Raw genomic sequence first — 27,542 nt, 5'->3', positions numbered from 1 at the left:
AACCCAAAGTACCTTCTGTGTGCTCCAGAAAGGTGCGTCATGTCCACCCTGTAGAATGGAGCGTCACCACCTAAACGAAACGGAGCTAAAGCCAAAAGAGGCCCTTCCACCTCTCCTTGGCCTCGTGGTAGCCCCGCTGGATGACGTCAGTCTCCATCCTGAAACCCAAGTCGGCCCGGATTTTACGGAACACCCCTTGTGCCTCCAGATGAACCCCTCTGCGGATGAGCGCGGTCCTGGCATCCCACAGCTCTCGCTTGGTAATGCTGACCAGCAGCCACATCCAGGGGCCGAAGGGGTTATGGAGCTTGGGGTCCCACCCCTTCAACACCTTGTCGTAGGTCAGACCGGGCTGCGGGTCCACACGTCCACACAGGCCCGCTACCAACCCCCAAACTCTCTGTGCATGCCCACAGTCCCAAAACACGTGCCTGATGGTCTCATCCTCGCTGCACTCGGCCCTGGGGCAGCGGGGGTGTCTGGTCAGCTTATGCCTATGTAAGACGTCCCTGACTGGCAGCTTACCATGAAGGCACTGCCAGTTCAGGTCCTGCAGCCTGTGATCCAAACCCTTAGGCTGGATTCTCGCCCATGTGCCTTCCTCCAGGCCCAACATGGCCCGAGTATCCCTATGACCAAGCAAAGCCCTGTAAAGCGCTCTATGCTTGGTCAAGGCCTCTGTCTTGACACCTGCCGGAATAAACTTACTCCACTTGACAGCGTGGCTGTAGTGGGCCGGCAGGGTCTCAGCCTTGGGGCCGAGGTTGGTCCACGACGCCACCAGGCGTCTCATGGGGAGAGCCAGCCACAGACGCACAAAGTGCTGATGGGGGTGCTCGAGGGGAGCTGCCAGGCGCGTGCAGAGCTGCGAGAAGAACAGGCAGTCAAGCTTGAGAGGAAAGTCAATAACATCCCTCCCCCCACTGTCCTTTCCGAGATACATCACTTCCCTACGCACGTACTCGTACCTGCCCCCCCAGACGAGGTTGAAAACGTCTCTCGTCAGGCCTCTGCGCATGAAGCGGGGCAAAGGGTACACATGTGCAAGGTAGAGCAGGGTGGGAAGAATATCCACTTTTAAGGCTAAGACCTTACCTTGGAAGGACAGGGACCTGGACTTCCACAGTCCGATCTTCCGCCTGGCGATCGCCAACCGCTCCTCCCAGTTCAAACGGGCGGCACCATCCGAAAGGAAGTTGACCCCCAACACTTTGAGAGGTCCGTCACAGAGGGTGAGACCCCCTGCGACGCCCTCCCTCGCCTTCCAGCTGCCGAAATACTTGGCCACCGACTTACTGAGGTTGAGCGTCGCGCCGGAGGCCCTACCGAACGCATGAACAAGGCTCATGGCATGACCGAGAGACTGATCCGAGCAGACGAAAAGGGTGGTGTCGTCTGCGTACTGGGTCAGTTTAACAGTTTTCCCCCGACTTCCTGGGATAAGAAGGCCATCGACCCCGGGGTGGGTGCGAATGGCGCACGCCAGTGGCTCTATATAGAGCGCGTAGAGGAGGGGGGAGAGGGGACATCCCTGCCTCACTCCACTCAGCTGGGGCACCAAGTCACTCAGGAAGCCATTGATAACAACATGGCTCCCAACTTCGTTATACAAAGTGTGTAACCACCCCAGGTAATTGGGTCCAAAGCCAAACTTACCCAATACTTGAAACAGGAAGCGGTGATCTACCCGGTCGAAGGCTTTCTCCTGGTCCAAGCTGACCAGCAGGAGAGGGAGGTTCCTGTCCTCCACCCAGGCGATGGCGTCGCGGATGAGATGGAGGTTCCACGTCGCCGATCGACCCGGTACTCCACACGTCTGATCGCTGTGAACCAGATGAGCCATGGCCTTCTTCAGGCGTTCTGTAAGGGTCTTTGCGATGAGCTTTGTGTCTACACAAAGCATGGTCAGGGGCCTCCAGTTGCCAAGGTCGGCACGATCACCCTTCTTGTGCAACAAAGAAAGAACCCCTGACCTCATGCTCCTAGTGAGCAAACCCCGGCGCTGAACGTCCTCTACAACCTGCAGTAATTCCGGCCCGAGGACATCCCAAAAAGTGGAATAAAATTCCACCGGGAGCCCATCAAGGCCCGGTACCTTGCGGCGGTTCATCTTGCCAAGCACTGCGGTCAGCTCGGCCAAGGTGATGGGGGCTTCTAAGCCGTCACGAATGTCACTGGGAAGGCAAGGTGAGATGTTGTCTAGGAACCGCTCCCCTGCAACCGGGTCCGTGTCCCTAACCTTAAAAAGATTGTGATAAAACAATTTAGCAACCTCCAGCATGTCTGATGTTGTTGTTACCGTATCGCCGTTTAAGGCCCGGAGAGAGTCAAAGGTCTTCTCCTCCCGGGCTTCCCTGGCTCTCTGGAAAAAATGAGTATTGCACTTTTCATTGTTTTCCAAAAAGAACATTCTGTCGCGGAGCATTTGGGCCGAGGCAGCCTGTGCATGCAGGCGCCTCAGCTCACCCTTTATATCAAGCAGTCGCTCGTGGTCGATGGTGCCCCCGCTGTTGTGAGCGGCGTATTCATCCCGCAACCTTCTCTCCAGCTGCAGAATGGAGAATTTCTTCTCCATCCTGCGCTGCTTGCTGTACTGCATGGAGAAGGTTCGGATCCTATCCTTCACACTCTCCCACCATTCGGCCACGGAGGGGAAGGTAGGCTTGTCCTTCTGCCACTCGGAGAAGTGATCTAAAAAAAGGTGTCTAAAATCGCTCTCCTCCAGGATCTGCAGGTTCATTTTCCAATAGCCACCCCCATATTCAGGGGCGTCTATGGAAACAGTGGCCTCCACTGCCAAGTGGTCAGTGGGCCACTGTGGGGAGAGGGACACCTTTTTAAAAACAACGGGGGGTGAGGCTAAAATATAGTCGATGCGACTGCTGGCTCCGCGACTATTGTGCCAGGTGAAGCCCGGCATGCTGGGGTTGCATATCTTAAAACCATCAACAAGTTTAAAGGAACGAATAAAATGGCGAAAGTGCCCAGAGCTGACATCCTGTCTACCCTCCAACGAGATGTTAAAGTCCCCTCCTAAAATCAAGTGTCGATCTGTGACACAGAACGGGGACAACTCTTCAAAGAGAGTTATACGGGACGAGGCCTCCACTGGAGCGTAGACACATATGGCCCGGAGGCGCTGTCCCCTCCATGTGGCGTCCACCCCCAAAACCCTACCTTGAAGAACGGTAAACGATCTTACTTCTTCAAAGGCGCGGTCGCCAAAAAGGATCCCGACGCCTGAGGAGTGGACACCACCTACGCTCCAGTAGGATCTACCCCTCTTCCATTGTCGTGAAAAGAGAGCCTCGTCCCGCTGGTCCCGGAGGTGGACTTCCTGCAGAAAACAAATGCTGAAGGGAGAAGATGCCAGCTGATTAAAAACAGATGTGCGCTTTAAAACGTTCCTCAAACCCCTGACATTCAAGGTGACAATATTAAAATTGGCCATGAAATGTTAAAAAGGTAAAATACAATTACAAACAACACACTAAAATAATAAAAGCCAGCCATTAAAAACAATACCGCATTACTGCCCCCCCTCCTCAGTCAAACCCAAAAGGCCCCCCAGTTCCAGCCCCCCCAGGTACTCCTGTTCATTTGCTTTGTCCTGCACACTGCTGTACTCCTGGGGGGGCGCAGGGGACTGTCCCAAGTCCCACACCAGATGGGGGGCCCCCAATGTCGGGGAGGGGGGACTCTCTCGGCCTTGGTCCCCGGCCGCCACTGCTGGCAAGGTGGCAGCCGGAGGGCTGGATGCGTCGGGTTGTGCCTCCCTTCTGCTCTTCTTCCTCCTCCGGGGGGATGCGCCGCTCTTTCTCCTCCTGCTGCTGACACCTGGAGCCAGGACTGGAGACCCCTCCTGCATTGCAGTCGCTGTCGCTGGGGCCTCCTCCACCTCGGCCAGGGCATCTCCTCCTGCCCCCGCCGCCGACTGTTCCTGCCCGGACGTGGGGGCTTGCGCTCCCCCACCACTCTCCTTGCCGACAGCTCTGCTGCCTAACAGAGCGTCGGCGTATGACGTTTTCCGTTGGGGGCAGGAACGAGCCAGATGGTCCTCACCGTTGCAGTGGATGCAGCGACGGGGGCCCTTGCAGTCCCTGGCCATGTGCCCCGGCTCCAGGCAGTTGCGGCAGCGCAGGTTGGCGCATCCCTCCAGAGTATGTCCAAAGGTGTGACACTGTCGGCAGAAGGGAGGCTGTCCGGAATAAAACAAGTAAGCCTTATTGCCCTGTAGATTAAAATAGGCTGGGGGATGACTAAAACCGCCCGCCCCATTAGCGTCCGGGCGCAGGCGGGCCTGGAACTGGCGTCGACCAGTCCAGATCCCCAGCTCATCCCGGATGTCCTTGTGGCCAGGAAGGAGGTCCACATACTTGTTCAAGAACTGGCGGACGGCTTCGCCGGACACATGCGGGTTAAAACAATGTACCGTAATTACCCGCTTGTCGGGCCACCACAGCGGCTCAACGGTGTATCGTCCCAGGAGAGGGTGCTGGGCCCTCTCCTTGCTCCGCTCCAGGACCTTGGTGTAGCTCTCGTCGGTGGACAGGGTGACCTCGAAGAACTGGAAAGGTCCATTCCGCTGCACACACAGGATGTCCTCCATGCGCAGGCCCAGCTCCCCGAAGGCCACCTCCCGGATGAAGGCCAGGCGGTCGGGGAAGGTGCCTACCTCCCCTTCGGCCCTCCAGCAGAACCGGGCGGTATTACGCAGGCCACCGCCTGCTACCAGCCACGGCCCGCTGAAGGGCTTCCTCGCAGCTCCGCCGGCCGTCGACATCCGGGATGGTCCACCGACGTCGTTCCTGGAGCAGAGTCCTCCTGCCGCCGTGGTCCCGACGTCCGCCGTGGTCCGGCCGCCGTCCGCCAATCCGGGATGAGCCGAGGAATGCTAAACTATAAAAGCAACTAAAAAATAAAAACACCAGTTCACCCGGCAGGGCGGCGGACAGGCCACCAGCCACTGCGGGATCCCCAGCCTAATAAAAACGAAAATAAAAGCAGGGATAAAAGGCTAAAAGGAAGGCACGGGTCGCCCCGTGGCAGCGGCGGTCAAGCCACCTACTGGTCACGCATTAGGTTTGCCGTGCCTTCCTCTAAAAAACCCGACGCAGTCCGTTAAAAGCGATAAAAAGAGCGTAAAATCCACTTGATCTTAGCCAAAAGGCCGAGAAGCGATACCCACAAATTGCGCCCCGCCGGGCGCCGGCATGCGGGATGCCGACGGAGCTGGCGCGGCTCAGCCCTCACCAGCCCCTCTGGCAGGTGTCGCCCGGCGAGTCCACGCGTGATCCAGGGAGACCACAGCCGCGCCACCGGGCACCTAACGCCAGCCGCTAAGCCGGGCCCAGTCTTCCTTTGACAGCAGCAGTGCAGCTCTGCTTGGGCAGAGCCTCCAAAAATACCATGAACTCATCGCTATCCCTCTCCACGGAAATCTTTAGTAAAAGGCGAAAGATTTATACGGGATGAAGAGAGACCCGAGTCGATATGGGGCCGCCGCCAAGCCCGTCGCCGTTAGCCGGGCCTGCGTGACGCCCCCGCTCGGAGTAGAATGCCCAGGGGCGTCGCAGCCGCCGTCCTCGGGGCCCCGACTCCTCCCTGTCCTCCTGTCCTCTCAAAAGACAGCAATCATTTTAACAAACATGAGGGGAAATTCAAAAGGCAAAGATGACATCATGCCTTACCTCAGCGCAGCTGTCCACCGCACAAACAGTGTGTCACCTTCCTTTAAAAAAAAAAAAAAAAAAAAAAAAAAAAAAGAAAAACGGCGGGAAACGGGGGCCACGCACAGACAGGGCCCCCCCCCTCACAGCACTCAGTCTATTAGTCACTCACTCACTCACTCACTCACTCACTCACTCACTCAGTCAGTCAGTCAGTCAGTCAGTCAGTTCTGCCTTTCGACAACAGGGGGCAGTAGAGGTGCACCATTCCCGGAAGCACTGCAATACCGGGTCGATGCGTGGAGCGGACGGGGCAAGCCCCACTTCCGGCTCCCTGTTCCAAAAATCCGTTTAATATGTGGTCCCCTCCATGGGGGACGTATCAGATATTAAACTGATAAGAACAGATACTACACTTGATCTTAGCCAAAAGGCCGAGAAGCGATACCCACAAATTGCGCCCCGCCGGGCGCCGGCATGCGGGATGCCGACGGAGCTGGCGCGGCTCAGCCCTCACCAGCCCCTCTGGCAGGTGTCGCCCGGCGAGTCCACGCGTGATCCAGGGAGACCACAGCCGCGCCACCGGGCACCTAACGCCAGCCGCTAAGCCGGGCCCAGTCTTCCTTTGACAGCAGCAGTGCAGCTCTGCTTGGGCAGAGCCTCCAAAAATACCATGAACTCATCGCTATCCCTCTCCACGGAAATCTTTAGTAAAAGGCGAAAGATTTATACGGGATGAAGAGAGACCCGAGTCGATATGGGGCCGCCGCCAAGCCCGTCGCCGTTAGCCGGGCCTGCGTGACGCCCCCGCTCGGAGTAGAATGCCCAGGGGCGTCGCAGCCGCCGTCCTCGGGGCCCCGACTCCTCCCTGTCCTCCTGTCCTCTCAAAAGACAGCAATCATTTTAACAAACATGAGGGGAAATTCAAAAGGCAAAGATGACATCATGCCTTACCTCAGCGCAGCTGTCCACCGCACAAACAGTGTGTCACCTTCCTTTAAAAAAAAAAAAAAAAAAAAAAAAAAAAAAAGAAAAACGGCGGGAAACGGGGGCCACGCACAGACAGGGCCCCCCCCCTCACAGCACTCAGTCTATTAGTCACTCACTCACTCACTCACTCACTCACTCACTCACTCACTCACTCAGTCAGTCAGTCAGTCAGTCAGTCAGTCAGTTCTGCCTTTCGACAACAGGGGGCAGTAGAGGTGCACCATTCCCGGAAGCACTGCAATACCGGGTCGATGCGTGGAGCGGACGGGGCAAGCCCCACTTCCGGCTCCCTGTTCCAAAAATCCGTTTAATATGTGGTCCCCTCCATGGGGGACGTATCAGATATTAAACTGATAAGAACAGATACTACACTTGATCTTAGCCAAAAGGCCGAGAAGCGATACCCACAAATTGCGCCCCGCCGGGCGCCGGCATGCGGGATGCCGACGGAGCTGGCGCGGCTCAGCCCTCACCAGCCCCTCTGGCAGGTGTCGCCCGGCGAGTCCACGCGTGATCCAGGGAGACCACAGCCGCGCCACCGGGCACCTAACGCCAGCCGCTAAGCCGGGCCCAGTCTTCCTTTGACAGCAGCAGTGCAGCTCTGCTTGGGCAGAGCCTCCAAAAATACCATGAACTCATCGCTATCCCTCTCCACGGAAATCTTTAGTAAAAGGCGAAAGATTTATACGGGATGAAGAGAGACCCGAGTCGATATGGGGCCGCCGCCAAGCCCGTCGCCGTTAGCCGGGCCTGCGTGACGCCCCCGCTCGGAGTAGAATGCCCAGGGGCGTCGCAGCCGCCGTCCTCGGGGCCCCGACTCCTCCCTGTCCTCCTGTCCTCTCAAAAGACAGCAATCATTTTAACAAACATGAGGGGAAATTCAAAAGGCAAAGATGACATCATGCCTTACCTCAGCGCAGCTGTCCACCGCACAAACAGTGTGTCACCTTCCTTTAAAAAAAAAAAAAAAAAAAAAAAAAAAAAAAGAAAAACGGCGGGAAACGGGGGCCACGCACAGACAGGGCCCCCCCCCTCACAGCACTCAGTCTATTAGTCACTCACTCACTCACTCACTCACTCACTCACTCACTCACTCAGTCAGTCAGTCAGTCAGTCAGTCAGTTCTGCCTTTCGACAACAGGGGGCAGTAGAGGTGCACCATTCCCGGAAGCACTGCAATACCGGGTCGATGCGTGGAGCGGACGGGGCAAGCCCCACTTCCGGCTCCCTGTTCCAAAAATCCGTTTAATATGTGGTCCCCTCCATGGGGGACGTATCAGATATTAAACTGATAAGAACAGATACTACACTTGATCTTAGCCAAAAGGCCGAGAAGCGATACCCACAAATTGCGCCCCGCCGGGCGCCGGCATGCGGGATGCCGACGGAGCTGGCGCGGCTCAGCCCTCACCAGCCCCTCTGGCAGGTGTCGCCCGGCGAGTCCACGCGTGATCCAGGGAGACCACAGCCGCGCCACCGGGCACCTAACGCCAGCCGCTAAGCCGGGCCCAGTCTTCCTTTGACAGCAGCAGTGCAGCTCTGCTTGGGCAGAGCCTCCAAAAATACCATGAACTCATCGCTATCCCTCTCCACGGAAATCTTTAGTAAAAGGCGAAAGATTTATACGGGATGAAGAGAGACCCGAGTCGATATGGGGCCGCCGCCAAGCCCGTCGCCGTTAGCCGGGCCTGCGTGACGCCCCCGCTCGGAGTAGAATGCCCAGGGGCGTCGCAGCCGCCGTCCTCGGGGCCCCGACTCCTCCCTGTCCTCCTGTCCTCTCAAAAGACAGCAATCATTTTAACAAACATGAGGGGAAATTCAAAAGGCAAAGATGACATCATGCCTTACCTCAGCGCAGCTGTCCACCGCACAAACAGTGTGTCACCTTCCTTTAAAAAAAAAAAAAAAAAAAAAAAAAAAAAAAGAAAAACGGCGGGAAACGGGGGCCACGCACAGACAGGGCCCCCCCCCTCACAGCACTCAGTCTATTAGCCACTCACTCACTCACTCACTCAGTCAGTCAGTCAGTCAGTCAGTTCTGCCTTTCGACAACAGGGGGCAGTAGAGGTGCACCATTCCCGGAAGCACTGCAATACCGGGTCGATGCGTGGAGCGGACGGGGCAAGCCCCACTTCCGGCTCCCTGTTCCAAAAATCCGTTTAATATGTGGTCCCCTCCATGGGGGACGTATCAGATATTAAACTGATAAGAACAGATACTACACTTGATCTTAGCCAAAAGGCCGAGAAGCGATACCCACAAATTGCGCCCCGCCGGGCGCCGGCATGCGGGATGCCGACGGAGCTGGCGCGGCTCAGCCCTCACCAGCCCCTCTGGCAGGTGTCGCCCGGCGAGTCCACGCGTGATCCAGGGAGACCACAGCCGCGCCACCGGGCACCTAACGCCAGCCGCTAAGCCGGGCCCAGTCTTCCTTTGACAGCAGCAGTGCAGCTCTGCTTGGGCAGAGCCTCCAAAAATACCATGAACTCATCGCTATCCCTCTCCACGGAAATCTTTAGTAAAAGGCGAAAGATTTATACGGGATGAAGAGAGACCCGAGTCGATATGGGGCCGCCGCCAAGCCCGTCGCCGTTAGCCGGGCCTGCGTGACGCCCCCGCTCGGAGTAGAATGCCCAGGGGCGTCGCAGCCGCCGTCCTCGGGGCCCCGACTCCTCCCTGTCCTCCTGTCCTCTCAAAAGACAGCAATCATTTTAACAAACATGAGGGGAAATTCAAAAGGCAAAGATGACATCATGCCTTACCTCAGCGCAGCTGTCCACCGCACAAACAGTGTGTCACCTTCCTTTAAAAAAAAAAAAAAAAAAAAAAAAAAAAAAGAAAAACGGCGGGAAACGGGGGCCACGCACAGACAGGGCCCCCCCCCTCACAGCACTCAGTCTATTAGTCACTCACTCACTCACTCACTCACTCAGTCAGTCAGTCAGTCAGTCAGTCAGTTCTGCCTTTCGACAACAGGGGGCAGTAGAGGTGCACCATTCCCGGAAGCACTGCAATACCGGGTCGATGCGTGGAGCGGACGGGGCAAGCCCCACTTCCGGCTCCCTGTTCCAAAAATCCGTTTAATATGTGGTCCCCTCCATGGGGGACGTATCAGATATTAAACTGATAAGAACAGATTTTTTTTTTTTTTTTTCCAATACTTTATTAAACAGTTCTGTACAACAATTAAAATCATACCAATACACAAAGCATATATACATCAATTAGCATCAATTAGCACTGTAATCAAAACATAATAAAACAGCCTTTTAGGTTCACAAATTAGTAAAAATATATATCCATAAATACTTTATAAAAGGCTAAAACATTCTCAACACACAGTGCTACTTATATATGCTATACAAAACAGAGCATTATTAAAACAACATTAAACAAAACCTCTCCAGAACTGCAAAAAGACACACAACTATAAAACCACCAATACGTTACAATAACAATTAAAACACAACTACAATTAAATGGCCATTTACAAAAATAAAATGTCACCATAAATGCCACCTATTAAAAACTAAAACCATTAAAAGAGGAACACACCCGCCGACCTCCAACCTCTACGCCAGGGTCAGGTTGAGACAGGGTCATACATATTTCCAAACACTTAAAATCAGCACCTCGGGAATAAAACATGGTCAATCACTTAATATACAGCACAACAAGTAAAATGTTAGATGTTAATAAATACAATGATTATTAATATTAATAAATAAGTGCTAAAAAAGATCAACCAAAACCATGCTTAATTGATTATGCACATGCTGTTAGTTAAAAACATTTTAATTAAAACACACGCACAAAAACAACAAAGCACACTCACCTAAAACCCGAAGTACCTCCTGTGTGCTTCAGAAAAGTGCGTCACGTCAACCCTGTAGAATGGAGCGTCACCACCTAAACGAAACGGGGCTAAAGCCAAAAGAGGCCCTTCCACCTCTCCTTGGCCTCGTGATAGCCCCGCTGGATGACGTCAGTCTCCATCCTGAAACCCAAGTCGGCCCGGATTTTACGGAATACCCCTTGTGCCTCCAGATGAACCCCTCTGCGGATGAGCGCGGTCCTGGCATTCCACAGCTCCCGCTTGGTAATGCTGACCAGCAGCCACATCCAGGGGCCGAAGGGGTTATGGAGGTTGGGGTCCCACCCCTTCAACACCTTGTCGTAGGTCAGACCGGGCTGCGGGTCCACACGTCCACACAGGCCCGCTACCAACCCCCAAACTCTCTGTGCATGCCCACAGTCCCAAAACACGTGCCTGATGGTCTCATCCTCACTGCACTCGGGCCTGGGGCAGCGGGGGTGTCTGGTCAGCTTATGCCTATGTAAGACGTCCCTGACTGGCAGCTTACCATGAAGGCACTGCCAGTTCAGGTCCTGCAGCCTGTGATCCAAACCCTTAGGCTGGATTCTCGCCCATGTGCCTTCCTCCAGGCCCAGCATGGCCCGAGTATCCCTATGACCAAGCAAAGCCCTGTAAAGCGCTCTATGCTTGGTCAAGGCCTCTGTCTTGACACCTGCCGGAAAAGACTTACTCCACTTGACAGCGTAGCTGTAGTGGGCCGGCAGGGTCTCAGCCTTGGGGCCGAGGTTGGTCCACGACGCCACCAGACGTCTCATGGGGAGAGCCAGCCACAGACGCACAAAGTGCTGATGGGGGTGCTCGAGGGGAGCTGCCAGGCGCGCGCAGAGCTGCGAGAAGAACAGGCAGTCAAGCTTGAGAGGAAAGTCAATAACATCCCTCCCCCCACTGTCCTTTCCGAGATACATCACTTCCCTACGCACGTACTCGTACCTGCCCCCCCAGACGAGGTTGAAAACGTCCTTCGTCAGGCCTCTGCGCATGAAGCGGGGCAAAGGGTACACATGTGCAAGGTAGAGCAGGGTGGGAAGAATATCCACTTTTAAGGCTAAAACCTTACCTTGGAAGGACAGGGACCTGGACTTCCACAGTCCGATCTTCCGCCTGGCGATCGCCAACCGCCCCTCCCAGTTCAAACGGGCGGCACCATCCGAAAGGAAGTTGACCCCCAACACTTTGAGAGGTCCGTCACAGAGGGTGAGACCACCTGCGACGTCCTCCCTCGCCTTCCAGCTGCCGAAATACTTGGCCACCGACTTACTGAGGTTGAGCGTCGCGCCGGAGGCCCTACCGAATGCATGAACAAGGCTCATGGCATGACCGAGAGACTGATCCGAGCAGACGAAAAGGGTGGTGTCGTCTGCGTACTGGGTCAGTTTAACAGTTTTCCCCCGACTTCCTGGGATAAGAAGGCCATCGACCCCGGGGTGGGTGCGAATGGCGCACGCCAGTGGCTCTATATAGAGCGCGTAGAGGAGGGGGGAGAGGGGACATCCCTGCCTCACTCCACTCAGCTGGGGCACCAAGTCACTCAGGAAGCCATTGATAACAACATGGCTTCCAACTTCGTTATACAAAGTGTGTAACCACCCCAGATAATTGGGTCCAAAGCCAAACTTACCCAATACTTGAAACAGGAAGCGGTGATCTACCCGGTCAAAGGCTTTCTCCTGGTCCAAGCTGACCAGCAGGAGAGGGAGGTTCCTGTCCTCCACCCAGGCGATGGCGTCGCGGATGAGATGGAGGTTCCACGTCGCCGATCGACCCGGTACTCCACACGTCTGATCGCTGTGTACCAGATGAGCCATGGCCTTCTTCAGGCGTTCGGTAAGGGTCTTTGCGATGAGCTTTGTGTCTACACAAAGCATGGTCAGGGGCCTCCAGTTGCCAAGGTCGGCACGATCGCCCTTCTTGTGCAACAGAGAAAGAACCCCTGACCTCATGCTCCTAGTGAGCAAACCCCGGCGCTGAACGTCCTCTACAACCTGCAGTAATTCCGGCCCGAGGACATCCCAAAAGGTGGAATAAAATTCCACCGGGAGCCCATCAAGGCCCGGTACCTTGCGGCGGTTCATCTTGCCAAGCACTGCGGTCAGCTCGGCCAAGGTGATGGGGGCTTCTAAGCCGTCACGAATGTCACTGGGAAGACAAGGTGAGATGTTGTCTAGGAACCGCTCCCCTGCAACCGGGTCCGTGTCCCTAACCTTAAAAAGATCACAATAAAACAATTTTGCAACCTCCAGCATGTCTGATGTTGTAGTTACCTTGTTGCTATTTGAGGCACGGAGAGAGACAAAGCTCTTCTCCTCCCGGGCTTCCCTGGCTCTCTGGAAAAAAAAGGCGTTGCACTTTTCATTGTTTTCCAACAGGCACATTTTGTCGCGGAGCATTAGGGCCGAGGCAGCCTGTTCATGCAGGCGCCTCAGCTCACCCTTTATGCCAAGCAGTCGCTCGTGATCGATGGCGCCCCCGTTGTTGTGAGCGGCGTATTCATCCCGCAACCTTCTCTCCAGCTGCAGAATGGAGAATTTCTTCTCCATCCTGCGCTGCTTGCTGTACTGCATGGAGAAGGTTCGGATCCTATCCTTCACACTCTCCCACCATTCAGCCACGGAGGGGAAGGTAGGCTTGTCCTTCTGCCACTCGGAGAAGTGATCTAAAAAAAGGTGTCTAAAATCGCTCTCCTCCAGGATCTGCAGGTTCATTTTCCAATAGCCGCCCCCATATTCAGGGGCGTCTATGGAAACAGTGGCCTCCACTGCCAAATGGTCAGTGGGCCACTGTGGGGAGAGGGACACCTTTTTAAAAACAACGGGGGGTGAGGCTAAAATGTAATCGATGCGACTGCTAGCTCCGCGACTATTATGCCAGGTGAAGCCCGGCATGCTGGGGTTGCATGTCTTAAAACCATCAACAAGTTTAAAGGAACGAATAAAATGGCGAAAGTGCCCAGAGCTGACATCCTGTCTACCCTCCAACGAGATGTTAAAGTCCCCTCCTAAAATCAAGTGTCGATCTGTGACACAGAACGGGGACAACTCTTCAAAGAGAGTTATACGGGACGAGGCCTCCACTGGAGCGTAGACACATATGGCCCGGAGGCGCTGTCCCCTCCATGTGGCGTCCACCCCCAAAACCCTACCTTGAAGAACGGTAAACGATCTTACTTCTTCAAAGGCGCGGTCGCCAAAAAGGATCCCGACGCCTGAGGAGTGGACACCACCTACGCTCCAGTAGGATCTACCCCTCTTCCATTGTCGTGAAAAGAGAGCCTCGTCCCGCTGGTCCCGGAGGTGGACTTCCTGCAGAAAACAAATGCTGAAGGGAGAAGATGCCAGCTGATTAAAAACAGATGTGCGCTTTAAAACGTTCCTCAAACCCCTGACATTCAAGGTGACAATATTAAAATTGGCCATGAAATGTTAAAAAGGTAAAATACAATTAAAAACAACACACTAAAATAATAAAAGCCAGCCATTAAAAAACAATACCGCGTTACTGCCCCCCCTCCTCAGTCAAACCCAAAAGGCCCCCCAGTTCCAGCCCCCCCAGGTACTCCTGTTCATTGGCTTTGTCCTGTACACTACTGTACTCCTGGGGGGGCGCAGGGGACTGTCCCAAGTCCCACACCAGATGGGGGGCCCCCAACGTCGGGGAGGGGGGACTCTCTCGGCCTTGGTCCCCGGCCGCCACTGCTGGCAAGGTGGCAGCCGGAGGGCTGGAAGCGTCGGGTTGTACCTCCCTTCTGCTCTTCTTCCTCCTCCGGGGGGATGCGCCGCTCTTCCTCCTCCTGCTGCTGACGCCCGGAGCCAGGACTGGAGACCCCTCCTGCATCGCTGTGACTGTCCCTGGGGCCTCCTCCACCTCGGCCAGGGCTTCTCCTCCTGCCCCCGCCGCCGGCTGTTCCTGCCCTAATGTGGGGGCTTGCGCTCCCCCACCACTCTCCTTGCCGACGACTCTGCTGCCTGACAGAGCGTCGGCGTATGATGTTTTCCGTTGAGGGCAGGAACGAGCCAGATGGTCCTCACCGTTACAGTGGATACAGCGACGGGGGCCCTTGCAGTCCCTGGCCATATGCCCCGGCTCCAGGCAGTTCCGACAGCGCAGGTTGGCGCACCCCTCCAGAGTGTGTCCAAAACTATGGCACTGTCGGCAGAAGGGAGGCTGTCCAGAATAAAACAAGTAAGCCTTGTTACCCTGCAAATTAAAATAGGCTGGGGGATGACTAAAACCGCCCGCGCCATTAGCGTCCAGGCGCAGGCGGGCCTGGAACTGGCGTCGACCAGTCCAGATCCCCAGCTCATCCCGAATGTCCTTGTGGCCAGGAAGGAGGTCCACATACTTGTTCAGGAACTGGCGGACGGCCTCGGCGGTGATATGAGGATTGAAACAATGTACAGTTATCACTCGCTTGTCGGGCCACCACAGCGGCTCGATGGTATACTGACCCAGGAGAGGGTACTGGGCCCTCTCCTTGCTCCGCTCCAGGACCTTGGAGTAACTCTCGTCGGTGGACAGGGTGACCTCGAAGAACTGGTGAGGTCCATTCCGCTGCACACAGAGGATATCCTCCATGCGGAGGCCCAGCTCCCCGAAGGCCACCTCCCGGATGAAGGCCAGGCGGTCAGGGAAGGTGCCCACCTCCCCTTCGGCCCTCCAGCAGAACCGGGCGGTATTACGCAGGCCACCGCCTGCTACCAGCCACGGCCCGCTGAAGGGCTTCCTCGCAGCACCGCCGGCCGTCGCCATCCGGGATGGTCCACCGACGTCGTTCCTGGAGCAGAGTCCTCCTGCCGCCGTGGTCCCGACGTCCGCCGTGGTCCTGCTGCCGTCCGCCAATCCGGGATGAGCCGAGGAATGCTAAACTATTAAAAACACCTAAGAATAAAAAACACCAGTTCACCCAACAGGGCGGCGGGCAGGCCACCAGCCACTGCGGGATCCCCAGCCTAATAAAAACGAAAATAAAAGCAGGGATAAAAGGCTAAAAGGAAGGCACGGGTCGCCCCGTGGCAGCGGCGGTCAAGCCACCTACTGGTCACGCATTAGGGTCACCGTGCCTTCCTCTAAAAAACCCGACGCAGTCCTTTAAAAGCGATAAAAAGAGCGTAAAATCCACTTGATCTTAGCCAAAAGGCCGAGAAGCGATACCCACAAATTGCGCCCCGCCGGGCGCCGGCATGCGGGATGCCGACGGAGCTGGCGCGGCTCAGCCCTCACCAGCCCCTCTGGCAGGTGTCGCCCGGCGAGTCCACGCGTGATCCAGGGAGACCACAGCCGCGCCACCGGGCACCTAACGCCAGCCGCTAAGCCGGGCCCAGTCTTCCTTTGACAGCAGCAGTGCAGCTCTGCTTGGGCAGAGCCTCCAAAAATACCATGAACTCATCGCTATCCCTCTCCACGGAAATCTTTAGTAAAAGGCGAAAGATTTATACGGGATGAAGAGAGACCCGAGTCGATATGGGGCCGCCGCCAAGCCCGTCGCCGTTAGCCGGGCCTGCGTGACGCCCCCGCTCGGAGTAGAATGCCCAGGGGCGTCGCAGCCGCCGTCCTCGGGGCCCCGACTCCTCCCTGTCCTCCTGTCCTCTCAAAAGACAGCAATCATTTTAACAAACATGAGGGGAAATTCAAAAGGCAAAGATGACATCATGCCTTACCTCAGCGCAGCTGTCCACCGCACAAACAGTGTGTCACCTTCCTTTAAAAAAAAAAAAAAAAAAAAAAAAAAAAAAGAAAAACGGCGGGAAACGGGGGCCACGCACAGACAGGGCCCCCCCCCTCACAGCACTCAGTCTATTAGTCACTCACTCACTCACTCACTCACTCACTCACTCAGTCAGTCAGTCAGTCAGTCAGTTCTGCCTTTCGACAACAGGGGGCAGTAGAGGTGCACCATTCCCGGAAGCACTGCAATACCGGGTCGATGCGTGGAGCGGACGGGGCAAGCCCCACTTCCGGCTCCCTGTTCCAAAAATCCGTTTAATATGTGGTCCCCTCCATGGGGGACGTATCAGATATTAAACTGATAAGAACAGATTTTTTTTTTTTTCCAATACTTTATTAAACAGTTCTGTACAACAATTAAAATCATACCAATACACAAAGCATATATACATCAATTAGCATCAATTAGCACTGTAATCAAAACATAATAAAACAGCCTTTTAGGTTCACAAATTAGTAAAAATATATATCCATAAATACTTTATAAAAGGCTAAAACATTCTCAACACACAGTGCTACTTATATATGCTATACAAAACAGAGCATTATTAAAACAACATTAAACAAAACCTCTCCAGAACTGCAAAAAGACACACAACTATAAAACCACCAATACGTTACAATAACAATTAAAACACAACTACAATTAAATGGCCATTTACAAAAATAAAATGTCACCATAAATGCCACCTATTAAAAACTAAAACCATTAAAAGAGGAACACACCCGCCGACCTCCAACCTCTACGCCAGGGTCAGGTTGAGACAGGGTCATACATATTTCCAAACACTTAAAATCAGCACCTCGGGAATAAAACATGGTCAATCACTTAATATACAGCACAACAAGTAAAATGTTAGATGTTAATAAATACAATGATTATTAATATTAATAAATAAGTGCTAAAAAAGATCAACCAAAACCATGCTTAATTGATTATGCACATGCTGTTAGTTAAAAACATTTTAATTAAAACACACGCACAAAAACAACAAAGCACACTCACCTAAAACCCGAAGTACCTCCTGTGTGCTTCAGAAAAGTGCGTCACGTCAACCCTGTAGAATGGAGCGTCACCACCTAAACGAAACGGGGCTAAAGCCAAAAGAGGCCCTTCCACCTCTCCTTGGCCTCGTGATAGCCCCGCTGGATGACGTCAGTCTCCATCCTGAAACCCAAGTCGGCCCGGATTTTACGGAATACCCCTTGTGCCTCCAGATGAACCCCTCTGCGGATGAGCGCGGTCCTGGCATTCCACAGCTCCCGCTTGGTAATGCTGACCAGCAGCCACATCCAGGGGCCGAAGGGGTTATGGAGGTTGGGGTCCCACCCCTTCAACACCTTGTCGTAGGTCAGACCGGGCTGCGGGTCCACACGTCCACACAGGCCCGCTACCAACCCCCAAACTCTCTGTGCATGCCCACAGTCCCAAAACACGTGCCTGATGGTCTCATCCTCACTGCACTCGGGCCTGGGGCAGCGGGGGTGTCTGGTCAGCTTATGCCTATGTAAGACGTCCCTGACTGGCAGCTTACCATGAAGGCACTGCCAGTTCAGGTCCTGCAGCCTGTGATCCAAACCCTTAGGCTGGATTCTCGCCCATGTGCCTTCCTCCAGGCCCAGCATGGCCCGAGTATCCCTATGACCAAGCAAAGCCCTGTAAAGCGCTCTATGCTTGGTCAAGGCCTCTGTCTTGACACCTGCCGGAAAAGACTTACTCCACTTGACAGCGTGGCTGTAGTGGGCCGGCAGGGTCTCAGCCTTGGGGCCGAGGTTGGTCCACGACGCCACCAGACGTCTCATGGGGAGAGCCAGCCACAGACGCACAAAGTGCTGATGGGGGTGCTCGAGGGGAGCTGCCAGGCGCGCGCAGAGCTGCGAGAAGAACAGGCAGTCAAGCTTGAGAGGAAAGTCAATAACATCCCTCCCCCCACTGTCCTTTCCGAGATACATCACTTCCCTACGCACGTACTCGTACCTGCCCCCCCAGACGAGGTTGAAAACGTCCTTCGTCAGGCCTCTGCGCATGAAGCGGGGCAAAGGGTACACATGTGCAAGGTAGAGCAGGGTGGGAAGAATATCCACTTTTAAGGCTAAAACCTTACCTTGGAAGGACAGGGACCTGGACTTCCACAGTCCGATCTTCCGCCTGGCGATCGCCAACCGCCCCTCCCAGTTCAAACGGGCGGCACCATCCGAAAGGAAGTTGACCCCCAACACTTTGAGAGGTCCGTCACAGAGGGTGAGACCACCTGCGACGTCCTCCCTCGCCTTCCAGCTGCCGAAATACTTGGCCACCGACTTACTGAGGTTGAGCGTCGCGCCGGAGGCCCTACCGAATGCATGAACAAGGCTCATGGCATGACCGAGAGACTGATCCGAGCAGACGAAAAGGGTGGTGTCGTCTGCGTACTGGGTCAGTTTAACAGTTTTCCCCCGACTTCCTGGGATAAGAAGGCCATCGACCCCGGGGTGGGTGCGAATGGCGCACGCCAGTGGCTCTATATAGAGCGCGTAGAGGAGGGGGGAGAGGGGACATCCCTGCCTCACTCCACTCAGCTGGGGCACCAAGTCACTCAGGAAGCCATTGATAACAACATGGCTTCCAACTTCGTTATACAAAGTGTGTAACCACCCCAGATAATTGGGTCCAAAGCCAAACTTACCCAATACTTGAAACAGGAAGCGGTGATCTACCCGGTCAAAGGCTTTCTCCTGGTCCAAGCTGACCAGCAGGAGAGGGAGGTTCCTGTCCTCCACCCAGGCGATGGCGTCGCGGATGAGATGGAGGTTCCACGTCGCCGATCGACCCGGTACTCCACACGTCTGATCGCTGTGTACCAGATGAGCCATGGCCTTCTTCAGGCGTTCGGTAAGGGTCTTTGCGATGAGCTTTGTGTCTACACAAAGCATGGTCAGGGGCCTCCAGTTGCCAAGGTCGGCACGATCGCCCTTCTTGTGCAACAGAGAAAGAACCCCTGACCTCATGCTCCTAGTGAGCAAACCCCGGCGCTGAACGTCCTCTACAACCTGCAGTAATTCCGGCCCGAGGACATCCCAAAAGGTGGAATAAAATTCCACCGGGAGCCCATCAAGGCCCGGTACCTTGCGGCGGTTCATCTTGCCAAGCACTGCGGTCAGCTCGGCCAAGGTGATGGGGGCTTCTAAGCCGTCACGAATGTCACTGGGAAGACAAGGTGAGATGTTGTCTAGGAACCGCTCCCCTGCAACCGGGTCCGTGTCCCTAACCTTAAAAAGATCACAATAAAACAATTTTGCAACCTCCAGCATGTCTGATGTTGTAGTTACCTTGTTGCTATTTGAGGCACGGAGAGAGACAAAGCTCTTCTCCTCCCGGGCTTCCCTGGCTCTCTGGAAAAAAAAGGCGTTGCACTTTTCATTGTTTTCCAACAGGCACATTTTGTCGCGGAGCATTAGGGCCGAGGCAGCCTGTTCATGCAGGCGCCTCAGCTCACCCTTTATGCCAAGCAGTCGCTCGTGATCGATGGCGCCCCCGTTGTTGTGAGCGGCGTATTCATCCCGCAACCTTCTCTCCAGCTGCAGAATGGAGAATTTCTTCTCCATCCTGCGCTGCTTGCTGTACTGCATGGAGAAGGTTCGGATCCTATCCTTCACACTCTCCCACCATTCAGCCACGGAGGGGAAGGTAGGCTTGTCCTTCTGCCACTCGGAGAAGTGATCTAAAAAAAGGTGTCTAAAATCGCTCTCCTCCAGGATCTGCAGGTTCATTTTCCAATAGCCGCCCCCATATTCAGGGGCGTCTATGGAAACAGTGGCCTCCACTGCCAAATGGTCAGTGGGCCACTGTGGGGAGAGGGACACCTTTTTAAAAACAACGGGGGGTGAGGCTAAAATGTAATCGATGCGACTGCTAGCTCCGCGACTATTATGCCAGGTGAAGCCCGGCATGCTGGGGTTGCATGTCTTAAAACCATCAACAAGTTTAAAGGAACGAATAAAATGGCGAAAGTGCCCAGAGCTGACATCCTGTCTACCCTCCAACGAGATGTTAAAGTCCCCTCCTAAAATCAAGTGTCGATCTGTGACACAGAACGGGGACACCTCTTCAAAGAGAGTTATACGGGATGAGGCCTCCACTGGAGCGTAGACACATATGGCCCGGAGGCGCTGTCCCCTCCATGTGGCGTCCACCCCCAAAACCCTACCTTGAAGAACGGTAAACGATCTTACTTCTTCAAAGGCGCGGTCGCCAAAAAGGATCCCGACGCCTGAGGAGTGGACACCACCTACGCTCCAGTAGGATCTACCCCTCTTCCATTGTCGTGAAAAGAGAGCCTCGTCCCGCTGGTCCCGGAGGTGGACTTCCTGCAGAAAACAAATGCTGAAGGGAGAAGATGCCAGCTGATTAAAAACAGATGTGCGCTTTAAAACGTTCCTCAAACCCCTGACATTCAAGGTGACAATATTAAAATTGGCCATGAAATGTTAAAAAGGTAAAATACAATTAAAAACAACACACTAAAATAATAAAAGCCAGCCATTAAAAAACAATACCGCGTTACTGCCCCCCCTCCTCAGTCAAACCCAAAAGGCCCCCCAGTTCCAGCCCCCCCAGGTACTCCTGTTCATTGGCTTTGTCCTGTACACTACTGTACTCCTGGGGGGGCGCAGGGGACTGTCCCAAGTCCCACACCAGATGGGGGGCCCCCAACGTCGGGGAGGGGGGACTCTCTCGGCCTTGGTCCCCGGCCGCCACTGCTGGCAAGGTGGCAGCCGGAGGGCTGGAAGCGTCGGGTTGTACCTCCCTTCTGCTCTTCTTCCTCCTCCGGGGGGATGCGCCGCTCTTCCTCCTCCTGCTGCTGACGCCCGGAGCCAGGACTGGAGACCCCTCCTGCATCGCTGTGACTGTCCCTGGGGCCTCCTCCACCTCGGCCAGGGCTTCTCCTCCTGCCCCCGCCGCCGGCTGTTCCTGCCCTAATGTGGGGGCTTGCGCTCCCCCACCACTCTCCTTGCCGACGACTCTGCTGCCTGACAGAGCGTCGGCGTATGATGTTTTCCGTTGAGGGCAGGAACGAGCCAGATGGTCCTCACCGTTACAGTGGATACAGCGACGGGGGCCCTTGCAGTCCCTGGCCATATGCCCCGGCTCCAGGCAGTTCCGACAGCGCAGGTTGGCGCACCCCTCCAGAGTGTGTCCAAAACTATGGCACTGTCGGCAGAAGGGAGGCTGTCCAGAATAAAACAAGTAAGCCTTGTTACCCTGCAAATTAAAATAGGCTGGGGGATGACTAAAACCGCCCGCGCCATTAGCGTCCAGGCGCAGGCGGGCCTGGAACTGGCGTCGACCAGTCCAGATCCCCAGCTCATCCCGAATGTCCTTGTGGCCAGGAAGGAGGTCCACATACTTGTTCAGGAACTGGCGGACGGCCTCGGCGGTGATATGAGGATTGAAACAATGTACAGTTATCACTCGCTTGTCGGGCCACCACAGCGGCTCGATGGTATACTGACCCAGGAGAGGGTACTGGGCCCTCTCCTTGCTCCGCTCCAGGACCTTGGAGTAACTCTCGTCGGTGGACAGGGTGACCTCGAAGAACTGGTGAGGTCCATTCCGCTGCACACAGAGGATATCCTCCATGCGGAGGCCCAGCTCCCCGAAGGCCACCTCCCGGATGAAGGCCAGGCGGTCAGGGAAGGTGCCCACCTCCCCTTCAGCCCTCCAGCAGAACCGGGCGGTATTACGCAGGCCACCGCCTGCTACCAGCCACGGCCCGCTGAAGGGCTTCCTCGCAGCACCGCCGGCCGTCGCCATCCGGGATGGTCCACCGACGTCGTTCCTGGAGCAGAGTCCTCCTGCCGCCGTGGTCCCGACGTCCGCCGTGGTCCTGCTGCCGTCCGCCAATCCGGGATGAGCCGAGGAATGCTAAACTATTAAAAACACCTAAGAATAAAAAACACCAGTTCACCCAACAGGGCGGCGGGCAGGCCACCAGCCACTGCGGGATCCCCAGCCTAATAAAAACGAAAATAAAAGCAGGGATAAAAGGCTAAAAGGAAGGCACGGGTCGCCCCGTGGCAGCGGCGGTCAAGCCACCTACTGGTCACGCATTAGGGTCACCGTGCCTTCCTCTAAAAAACCCGACGCAGTCCTTTAAAAGCGATAAAAAGAGCGTAAAATCCACTTGATCTTAGCCAAAAGGCCGAGAAGCGATACCCACAAATTGCGCCCCGCCGGGCGCCGGCATGCGGGATGCCGACGGAGCTGGCGCGGCTCAGCCCTCACCAGCCCCTCTGGCAGGTGTCGCCCGGCGAGTCCACGCGTGATCCAGGGAGACCACAGCCGCGCCACCGGGCACCTAACGCCAGCCGCTAAGCCGGGCCCAGTCTTCCTTTGACAGCAGCAGTGCAGCTCTGCTTGGGCAGAGCCTCCAAAAATACCATGAACTCATCGCTATCCCTCTCCACGGAAATCTTTAGTAAAAGGCGAAAGATTTATACGGGATGAAGAGAGACCCGAGTCGATATGGGGCCGCCGCCAAGCCCGTCGCCGTTAGCCGGGCCTGCGTGACGCCCCCGCTCGGAGTAGAATGCCCAGGGGCGTCGCAGCCGCCGTCCTCGGGGCCCCGACTCCTCCCTGTCCTCCTGTCCTCTCAAAAGACAGCAATCATTTTAACAAACATGAGGGGAAATTCAAAAGGCAAAGATGACATCATGCCTTACCTCAGCGCAGCTGTCCACCGCACAAACAGTGTGTCACCTTCCTTTAAAAAAAAAAAAAAAAAAAAAAAAAAAAAAGAAAAACGGCGGGAAACGGGGGCCACGCACAGACAGGGCCCCCCCCCTCACAGCACTCAGTCTATTAGTCACTCACTCACTCACTCAGTCAGTCAGTCAGTCAGTTCTGCCTTTCGACAACAGGGGGCAGTAGAGGTGCACCATTCCCGGAAGCACTGCAATACCGGGTCGATGCGTGGAGCGGACGGGGCAAGCCCCACTTCCGGCTCCCTGTTCCAAAAATCCGTTTAATATGTGGTCCCCTCCATGGGGGACGTATCAGATATTAAACTGATAAGAACAGATACTACACTTGATCTTAGCCAAAAGGCCGAGAAGCGATACCCACAAATTGCGCCCCGCCGGGCGCCGGCATGCGGGATGCCGACGGAGCTGGCGCGGCTCAGCCCTCACCAGCCCCTCTGGCAGGTGTCGCCCGGCGAGTCCACGCGTGATCCAGGGAGACCACAGCCGCGCCACCGGGCACCTAACGCCAGCCGCTAAGCCGGGCCCAGTCTTCCTTTGACAGCAGCAGTGCAGCTCTGCTTGGGCAGAGCCTCCAAAAATACCATGAACTCATCGCTATCCCTCTCCACGGAAATCTTTAGTAAAAGGCGAAAGATTTATACGGGATGAAGAGAGACCCGAGTCGATATGGGGCCGCCGCCAAGCCCGTCGCCGTTAGCCGGGCCTGCGTGACGCCCCCGCTCGGAGTAGAATGCCCAGGGGCGTCGCAGCCGCCGTCCTCGGGGCCCCGACTCCTCCCTGTCCTCCTGTCCTCTCAAAAGACAGCAATCATTTTAACAAACATGAGGGGAAATTCAAAAGGCAAAGATGACATCATGCCTTACCTCAGCGCAGCTGTCCACCGCACAAACAGTGTGTCACCTTCCTTTAAAAAAAAAAAAAAAAAAAAAAAAAAAAAAGAAAAACGGCGGGAAACGGGGGCCACGCACAGACAGGGCCCCCCCCCTCACAGCACTCAGTCTATTAGTCACTCACTCACTCACTCACTCACTCACTCACTCACTCACTCAGTCAGTCAGTCAGTCAGTCAGTCAGTTCTGCCTTTCGACAACAGGGGGCAGTAGAGGTGCACCATTCCCGGAAGCACTGCAATACCGGGTCGATGCGTGGAGCGGACGGGGCAAGCCCCACTTCCGGCTCCCTGTTCCAAAAATCCGTTTAATATGTGGTCCCCTCCATGGGGGACGTATCAGATATTAAACTGATAAGAACAGATTTTTTTTTTTTTTTTTCCAATACTTTATTAAACAGTTCTGTACAACAATTAAAATCATACCAATACACAAAGCATATATACATCAATTAGCATCAATTAGCACTGTAATCAAAACATAATAAAACAGCCTTTTAGGTTCACAAATTAGTAAAAATATATATCCATAAATACTTTATAAAAGGCTAAAACATTCTCAACACACAGTGCTACTTATATATGCTATACAAAACAGAGCATTATTAAAACAACATTAAACAAAACCTCTCCAGAACTGCAAAAAGACACACAACTATAAAACCACCAATACGTTACAATAACAATTAAAACACAACTACAATTAAATGGCCATTTACAAAAATAAAATGTCACCATAAATGCCACCTATTAAAAACTAAAACCATTAAAAGAGGAACACACCCGCCGACCTCCAACCTCTACGCCAGGGTCAGGTTGAGACAGGGTCATACATATTTCCAAACACTTAAAATCAGCACCTCGGGAATAAAACATGGTCAATCACTTAATATACAGCACAACAAGTAAAATGTTAGATGTTAATAAATACAATGATTATTAATATTAATAAATAAGTGCTAAAAAAGATCAACCAAAACCATGCTTAATTGATTATGCACATGCTGTTAGTTAAAAACATTTTAATTAAAACACACGCACAAAAACAACAAAGCACACTCACCTAAAACCCGAAGTACCTCCTGTGTGCTTCAGAAAAGTGCGTCACGTCAACCCTGTAGAATGGAGCGTCACCACCTAAACGAAACGGGGCTAAAGCCAAAAGAGGCCCTTCCACCTCTCCTTGGCCTCGTGATAGCCCCGCTGGATGACGTCAGTCTCCATCCTGAAACCCAAGTCGGCCCGGATTTTACGGAATACCCCTTGTGCCTCCAGATGAACCCCTCTGCGGATGAGCGCGGTCCTGGCATTCCACAGCTCCCGCTTGGTAATGCTGACCAGCAGCCACATCCAGGGGCCGAAGGGGTTATGGAGGTTGGGGTCCCACCCCTTCAACACCTTGTCGTAGGTCAGACCGGGCTGCGGGTCCACACGTCCACACAGGCCCGCTACCAACCCCCAAACTCTCTGTGCATGCCCACAGTCCCAAAACACGTGCCTGATGGTCTCATCCTCACTGCACTCGGGCCTGGGGCAGCGGGGGTGTCTGGTCAGCTTATGCCTATGTAAGACGTCCCTGACTGGCAGCTTACCATGAAGGCACTGCCAGTTCAGGTCCTGCAGCCTGTGATCCAAACCCTTAGGCTGGATTCTCGCCCATGTGCCTTCCTCCAGGCCCAGCATGGCCCGAGTATCCCTATGACCAAGCAAAGCCCTGTAAAGCGCTCTATGCTTGGTCAAGGCCTCTGTCTTGACACCTGCCGGAAAAGACTTACTCCACTTGACAGCGTAGCTGTAGTGGGCCGGCAGGGTCTCAGCCTTGGGGCCGAGGTTGGTCCACGACGCCACCAGACGTCTCATGGGGAGAGCCAGCCACAGACGCACAAAGTGCTGATGGGGGTGCTCGAGGGGAGCTGCCAGGCGCGCGCAGAGCTGCGAGAAGAACAGGCAGTCAAGCTTGAGAGGAAAGTCAATAACATCCCTCCCCCCACTGTCCTTTCCGAGATACATCACTTCCCTACGCACGTACTCGTACCTGCCCCCCCAGACGAGGTTGAAAACGTCCTTCGTCAGGCCTCTGCGCATGAAGCGGGGCAAAGGGTACACATGTGCAAGGTAGAGCAGGGTGGGAAGAATATCCACTTTTAAGGCTAAAACCTTACCTTGGAAGGACAGGGACCTGGACTTCCACAGTCCGATCTTCCGCCTGGCGATCGCCAACCGCCCCTCCCAGTTCAAACGGGCGGCACCATCCGAAAGGAAGTTGACCCCCAACACTTTGAGAGGTCCGTCACAGAGGGTGAGACCACCTGCGACGTCCTCCCTCGCCTTCCAGCTGCCGAAATACTTGGCCACCGACTTACTGAGGTTGAGCGTCGCGCCGGAGGCCCTACCGAATGCATGAACAAGGCTCATGGCATGACCGAGAGACTGATCCGAGCAGACGAAAAGGGTGGTGTCGTCTGCGTACTGGGTCAGTTTAACAGTTTTCCCCCGACTTCCTGGGATAAGAAGGCCATCGACCCCGGGGTGGGTGCGAATGGCGCACGCCAGTGGCTCTATATAGAGCGCGTAGAGGAGGGGGGAGAGGGGACATCCCTGCCTCACTCCACTCAGCTGGGGCACCAAGTCACTCAGGAAGCCATTGATAACAACATGGCTTCCAACTTCGTTATACAAAGTGTGTAACCACCCCAGATAATTGGGTCCAAAGCCAAACTTACCCAATACTTGAAACAGGAAGCGGTGATCTACCCGGTCAAAGGCTTTCTCCTGGTCCAAGCTGACCAGCAGGAGAGGGAGGTTCCTGTCCTCCACCCAGGCGATGGCGTCGCGGATGAGATGGAGGTTCCACGTCGCCGATCGACCCGGTACTCCACACGTCTGATCGCTGTGTACCAGATGAGCCATGGCCTTCTTCAGGCGTTCGGTAAGGGTCTTTGCGATGAGCTTTGTGTCTACACAAAGCATGGTCAGGGGCCTCCAGTTGCCAAGGTCGGCACGATCGCCCTTCTTGTGCAACAGAGAAAGAACCCCTGACCTCATGCTCCTAGTGAGCAAACCCCGGCGCTGAACGTCCTCTACAACCTGCAGTAATTCCGGCCCGAGGACATCCCAAAAGGTGGAATAAAATTCCACCGGGAGCCCATCAAGGCCCGGTACCTTGCGGCGGTTCATCTTGCCAAGCACTGCGGTCAGCTCGGCCAAGGTGATGGGGGCTTCTAAGCCGTCACGAATGTCACTGGGAAGACAAGGTGAGATGTTGTCTAGGAACCGCTCCCCTGCAACCGGGTCCGTGTCCCTAACCTTAAAAAGATCACAATAAAACAATTTTGCAACCTCCAGCATGTCTGATGTTGTAGTTACCTTGTTGCTATTTGAGGCACGGAGAGAGACAAAGCTCTTCTCCTCCCGGGCTTCCCTGGCTCTCTGGAAAAAAAAGGCGTTGCACTTTTCATTGTTTTCCAACAGGCACATTTTGTCGCGGAGCATTAGGGCCGAGGCAGCCTGTTCATGCAGGCGCCTCAGCTCACCCTTTATGCCAAGCAGTCGCTCGTGATCGATGGCGCCCCCGTTGTTGTGAGCGGCGTATTCATCCCGCAACCTTCTCTCCAGCTGCAGAATGGAGAATTTCTTCTCCATCCTGCGCTGC

At 54.8% G+C, this 27,542-nt stretch overlaps 16 non-coding genes across 16 annotated transcripts; all 16 read right to left on the bottom strand.

Moving 5' to 3' along the window:
- Nucleotides 1-5,377: 5,377 nt before the first annotated feature.
- LOC140584420 (U5 spliceosomal RNA) lies at nt 5,378-5,491 on the bottom strand. Its single transcript, XR_011986382.1, has one exon. It is a non-coding gene; the product is annotated as a U5 spliceosomal RNA (small nuclear RNA).
- A 432-nt stretch (nt 5,492-5,923) lies between these two features.
- On the bottom strand, nt 5,924-6,115 carry LOC140584973 (U2 spliceosomal RNA). Its single transcript, XR_011986935.1, has one exon. It is a non-coding gene; the product is annotated as a U2 spliceosomal RNA (small nuclear RNA).
- Nucleotides 6,116-6,310: 195 nt separating this feature from the next.
- LOC140584419 (U5 spliceosomal RNA) lies at nt 6,311-6,424 on the bottom strand. Its single transcript, XR_011986381.1, has one exon. It is a non-coding gene; the product is annotated as a U5 spliceosomal RNA (small nuclear RNA).
- A 445-nt stretch (nt 6,425-6,869) lies between these two features.
- Nucleotides 6,870-7,061, bottom strand: LOC140584962 (U2 spliceosomal RNA). Its single transcript, XR_011986924.1, has one exon. It is a non-coding gene; the product is annotated as a U2 spliceosomal RNA (small nuclear RNA).
- A 195-nt stretch (nt 7,062-7,256) lies between these two features.
- Nucleotides 7,257-7,370, bottom strand: LOC140584417 (U5 spliceosomal RNA). The gene has a single exon (XR_011986379.1). It is a non-coding gene; the product is annotated as a U5 spliceosomal RNA (small nuclear RNA).
- A 437-nt stretch (nt 7,371-7,807) lies between these two features.
- Nucleotides 7,808-7,999, bottom strand: LOC140584951 (U2 spliceosomal RNA). The gene has a single exon (XR_011986913.1). It is a non-coding gene; the product is annotated as a U2 spliceosomal RNA (small nuclear RNA).
- Nucleotides 8,000-8,194: 195 nt separating this feature from the next.
- On the bottom strand, nt 8,195-8,308 carry LOC140584416 (U5 spliceosomal RNA). The gene has a single exon (XR_011986378.1). It is a non-coding gene; the product is annotated as a U5 spliceosomal RNA (small nuclear RNA).
- A 413-nt stretch (nt 8,309-8,721) lies between these two features.
- LOC140584940 (U2 spliceosomal RNA) lies at nt 8,722-8,913 on the bottom strand. Its single transcript, XR_011986902.1, has one exon. It is a non-coding gene; the product is annotated as a U2 spliceosomal RNA (small nuclear RNA).
- A 195-nt stretch (nt 8,914-9,108) lies between these two features.
- LOC140584415 (U5 spliceosomal RNA) lies at nt 9,109-9,222 on the bottom strand. Its single transcript, XR_011986377.1, has one exon. It is a non-coding gene; the product is annotated as a U5 spliceosomal RNA (small nuclear RNA).
- A 420-nt stretch (nt 9,223-9,642) lies between these two features.
- On the bottom strand, nt 9,643-9,836 carry LOC140584134 (U2 spliceosomal RNA). Its single transcript, XR_011986164.1, has one exon. It is a non-coding gene; the product is annotated as a U2 spliceosomal RNA (small nuclear RNA).
- A 6,041-nt stretch (nt 9,837-15,877) lies between these two features.
- On the bottom strand, nt 15,878-15,991 carry LOC140584414 (U5 spliceosomal RNA). Its single transcript, XR_011986376.1, has one exon. It is a non-coding gene; the product is annotated as a U5 spliceosomal RNA (small nuclear RNA).
- A 424-nt stretch (nt 15,992-16,415) lies between these two features.
- On the bottom strand, nt 16,416-16,605 carry LOC140584126 (U2 spliceosomal RNA). Its single transcript, XR_011986157.1, has one exon. It is a non-coding gene; the product is annotated as a U2 spliceosomal RNA (small nuclear RNA).
- Nucleotides 16,606-22,646: 6,041 nt separating this feature from the next.
- LOC140584413 (U5 spliceosomal RNA) lies at nt 22,647-22,760 on the bottom strand. The gene has a single exon (XR_011986375.1). It is a non-coding gene; the product is annotated as a U5 spliceosomal RNA (small nuclear RNA).
- A 404-nt stretch (nt 22,761-23,164) lies between these two features.
- On the bottom strand, nt 23,165-23,356 carry LOC140584929 (U2 spliceosomal RNA). The gene has a single exon (XR_011986891.1). It is a non-coding gene; the product is annotated as a U2 spliceosomal RNA (small nuclear RNA).
- A 195-nt stretch (nt 23,357-23,551) lies between these two features.
- LOC140584412 (U5 spliceosomal RNA) lies at nt 23,552-23,665 on the bottom strand. The gene has a single exon (XR_011986374.1). It is a non-coding gene; the product is annotated as a U5 spliceosomal RNA (small nuclear RNA).
- Nucleotides 23,666-24,101: 436 nt separating this feature from the next.
- Nucleotides 24,102-24,295, bottom strand: LOC140584133 (U2 spliceosomal RNA). Its single transcript, XR_011986163.1, has one exon. It is a non-coding gene; the product is annotated as a U2 spliceosomal RNA (small nuclear RNA).
- Nucleotides 24,296-27,542: the final 3,247 nt, after the last annotated feature.

Source organism: Paramormyrops kingsleyae, unplaced genomic scaffold, assembly GCF_048594095.1.
Source record: "Paramormyrops kingsleyae isolate MSU_618 unplaced genomic scaffold, PKINGS_0.4 ups31, whole genome shotgun sequence".
NCBI classification, from domain to species: domain Eukaryota; kingdom Metazoa; phylum Chordata; class Actinopteri; order Osteoglossiformes; family Mormyridae; genus Paramormyrops; species Paramormyrops kingsleyae.
The sequence above is the reverse complement of the archived record's forward strand: the minus strand, read 5'-3'. Positions and strand labels throughout refer to the sequence as shown.